Below are 4,468 nucleotides of genomic sequence, written 5' to 3'. Positions count from 1 at the left end.
AAAGATGGGGTTGCGGGGACAGAGAGAGAGAGAGAGAGAGAGTGTGTGTGTGTGTGTGAGAGATCTATACTAAAGTGAAATAAAATTAGGAGAAACGGTTTGATCCCCACATCAAGTGTAAATGGGGATTGCTGTTGTGAATGAGGAGGTCACATTTGGGGTGGGTGGGAGCCCAGGGCTGGGGTGGCAGGGGGTGGGGGAGGGCACTGGTGGTGGTGGGAGAGCCCAGGGCTGGGGTGGGGGGCAACCAAAACTTGTTTTGCTTGGGGCGGCAAAAAACCTAGAGCCGGCCATGCTGCCAGCAGCCAGGTGCCATAAGGACACTTCTGAGCCCTTTACTGACTTGAGGGCAATCTTCTTTGGTCTCAGGCCTCCAGCCATCACTTTGCTTGGAGCAGGATCCTGAAAGACAAACTCTGAACAAAGGAGGACCTCTGGATAGAGTCATTGCTCTCTCAAACAGGCCTAGCCTTCAGAGCCCGGCTGCTGAACTTGGATTTCACACCCACCAGTCCTCTACGTGTCAGTTCCACTTACTACAGGATGCATATTGCACAATTCAGATAACGTTTCATAAATAGTTACATTAACAAACTCTTATATTAATAAAATCAGAATACAAGAAAAAATCATGTAAATTAAGCTGTCGGAGTAGCTTTTTCTCTTCTTCTAAGAAAAGAAGGGGAGCTTTTCCCTTTAAACATTCTAGCTTTGGGGCTTACATCTATATTGTTATTTTCTTCTCTTCAACCTCTGTCCATTTTTCCTGTCTCTTATTCAGACACTTAATCCCTAGATATTAGGGTGCCCTCTGAGTCGACGGGAATCTTGGAACCTGGGTTTGCAGAAGCAGATGTGATATTGGGCCCAATTTAACTCCCATACCAAACTTGCAAGCATTTAAATTTAAGCACGTTTATTTGTGTGAGTAGCTCCATTGACTTGAAGGGCCTGAAATTAGGAGTAATAACACAATTAAAATCAGTGAAGCAAAACCATTGGACCTATGCAAAACCTGACGGTCCTTTCTAGTTGGGACATGGACAACCAAAACTCACGGATTCCTGTTCCATTCCACTATGCGCTGAAGCTTAAATGCGCTGAATCTTGTAGAGAACTTTTTTGGGGGGGAGGAGGAGAGTGGGAAGGCGAAGAAGGAGCAGAGAGAAAGAGAATGGTGGAAAGTCTCTTCTTTAGTTTTTCCAAAGTACTGGTCAAAGGTGTTTTTCATTGGTCATTCTACCTGGACTAAGAATACGTGAATATAGGGCAATCAAATAAATTTTGGGAAAAGAAAAATGTCAGTTCAATGCATTTCAAGGGTCTATGGGTCAAACTTCCTGCTTAGTTACATTTGTGCAATTTCATGGAAGCCAATAAGATTGCACCTGTTTCAATGAGGAGAAAGTTTGTGCTTATATATGTAATATTACATGGCCTTAATTGTTCCAAATGAAGTTCAAGTTAAACACAGTGGCAGTTTAAAACAAGTTCTGCTGGGCTAAGCTTAAATAGAGAAACAGATAATTTAACAACCCCCACTATAATGCTTAGGGCATATGATTAATAAAGGGCTGTAACTCAGAATTCTATACGTCTAAGCTCTAATTGAAATACCATTTTCTGAAGATGTATCCAAACTGATGTGGTTCATTGGTATAAAACTTTGTAGCAAATTCATACCTAATCAATTCTTAAAAGGCATATTTCTTTATGAGCTGATTAAAACATGCTCTGTCGATCTAGATTAAGCACAGGAGTGCTTTTTAGAGTATCTAAATATATTAGCCACATAGCTGTTTTGGTAACCTATAATGTTTTCAAGTCAGCGCCTGATGTCAGCAGCTGTAGCTTTGGTGGGGTGGGGTGGGGTCCTCCAGTTACACAGAGATATTTGGAAGCCTATAACATATTGTTCAAGATTTTCAGACTGTAAGTCCAGGTAAACACAAACAGACTGAGCAATTGCATGGACATGTGAGGAGTTTACAAAGTATTTGCAAGGTCCTGATAATTTCAAGATCTTGACAGGCCACCTCATTGGTGACTACCTCCAAAATACAAGGCAAATCAGTGGTAGATGCAGGAATAGAACCCAGGTCTTTTGACTCACCATCTTCTGCAGTAATGGTTATATTACACCAAACTGCAGCACCCAAATTGCAGCATGCAGGGTGTGTGTATGTTTAGACATATACACAAAATCTGATGCTCTGAAAATGAATAAAATTACAGCTTAAACTACTACTTTCCCCACAATGGTCAACAGCACTCTTTTCTCTGACCCAGTGACTCAGACTGTATTCTCATCCATATAGGTTATTTATTAACCTTTTTATGTATTCCTGCTCAGATGCTGACAAAAGGCCAGTTTTATTTTTAGGATTTATATGACCTGTATATTTTAGAAAAAGTCTAACAGCTGCACTAATAACCACTACTGAGTCCTTCCCCAGTACAAAATGGGGTGTTTTAGCTCATATATCAAAGACAGCCAAAGAGGGCCTATAAACCTGCAGTCTTGACTGGAAAAAAAAAAAAACCCTAACAGGCAGAAATCTTCCAGCAAATTTAGGTCTATGCCCTTAATCAGGAAAAAGCAGAACAACATATGCTTTTCTCCCAATTACGATTGGTTTCAATATGTTTTTGCCACCACAGAAAGAAGCAATGTATATAATGCTACTCAGGTATGTTCTTGTATCTCGAGAATGTTGTTAGTCTCCCTCCTAGCACCCTGTTGTCCACAGTTCCCATTGAAAGAACAAAAGTAGATCAAATCTATACTTTAGAACTCAAAAATGTAAACTTCAGAAGTTAATAAATTCAAGAGAGCCCAGCACCTCTAGTTACCTTTCTGCAGTCAAGCTCCCACATCCAACATAGCCTTGCTGGAATATGTACTGCATGTATAAACAAAGTTTGCAGAGATATTTGGGAACTCCATATATTGACTATCTGTACTTGATTTTGCAAATTTAACCTTCTTAATGTATTTTGTGGGTAATATATATTACCAGTATATAAATGGATCTGAGCAACACTGCAATGCAAAGAGCGATGTACTGAGGAAAAAGCCACATGCAGATCAAACTCAGTGTTGCCCTCTGCTTCACTAACTCTGGAATATTTAATGAAATGGTAACTAAAGCAGACTATAAACCATCATAAATCTCTGTAACAAATAATCCAAACTCACTTGAAGCCTTAAGTGTGTCTAACAAATAGGAAACCCAACTATGAATAATATAGAGAGAATCAAAAAGGGGATAGAGAATAAGATGGAGAATATATTATTGCCCTTATATAAAATCGATGGTACGCCCACATCTTGAATACTGAGTACAGATGTCGACTCCTCATCTCAAAAAAGATATACTGGCATTGGAAAAGGTTCAGAGAAGGGCAACTAAAATGATTAGAGGTTTGGAACGGGTCCCATATGAGGAGAGATTAAAGAGGCTAGGACTTTTCAGCTTGGAAAAGAGGAAACTAAGGGGGGATATGACAGAGGTATATAAAATCATGAGTGATGTGGAGAAAGTAGATAAGGAAAAGTTATTTACTTATTCCATAATACAAGAACGAGGGGTCACCAAATGAAATTAATGGGCAGCAGGTTTAAAACAAATAAAAGGAAGTTCTTCACACAGCGCACAGTCAACTTGTGGAACTCCATGCCTGAGGAGGTTGTAAAGGCTAGGACTATAACAGTGTTTAAAAGAGAACTGGATAAATTCGTGGAGATTAAGTCCATTAATGGCTATTAGCCAGGCTGAGTAAGGAATGGTGTCCCTAGCCTCTGTTAGTTTGTCAGAGGGTGGAGATGGATGGCAGGAGAGAGATCACTTGATCATTACCTGTTAGGTTCACTCACTGTCGGTAGACAGGATACTGGGCTAGATGGACCTTTGGTCTGACCCAGTATGGCCGTTCTTATGTTCTTAAAGTGATAATCTAAACCAGAGGTGGGCAAACTATGGCCCGTGGGCCACATCTGGCCCTCGGGACCCTCCTACCTGGCCTGAGCTCCTGGCCAGGGAGGCTAGCCCCCGGCCCCTCCCCTGCTGTTCCTCCTCCCCTGCAGCCTCAGCTCACTGCACCGCCGGCACAATCCTCTGGGCGGCAGGGCTGCGAGCTCTTGCCAGGCCGTGGCTCTGCAGCTGTGCTGCCTGACCCAGTGCTCTGTGCTGCGTGGTGGCGTGGCTGGCTCCAGCCGGGCAGCATGGCTGACTGTCCTGGTGCTCTGGGTGGCACAACGGTAGCGTCGCCAGCCACCAGTGCTCCAGGCAGTGCATGTGGGGACAGGGTGCAGGTGGGATTGGATAGAGGGCTGGGGAGTTTGGGGTGGTGGTCAGGGGGTGGGGGTGTAGATAGAGGTCATGGAGGTCAGAGGGAGGGGAACAGGGGGGTTGAATGGGGGCAGGGGTTCTGGGGGAGCAGTCAGGAAGGAGGAGGGGTTGGATGG

This window comes from Mauremys mutica, chromosome 7 (genome assembly GCF_020497125.1).
Source record: "Mauremys mutica isolate MM-2020 ecotype Southern chromosome 7, ASM2049712v1, whole genome shotgun sequence".
Taxonomy (NCBI): Eukaryota; Metazoa; Chordata; order Testudines; family Geoemydidae; genus Mauremys; species Mauremys mutica.
The sequence above is the reverse complement of the archived record's forward strand: the minus strand, read 5'-3'. Positions refer to the sequence as shown.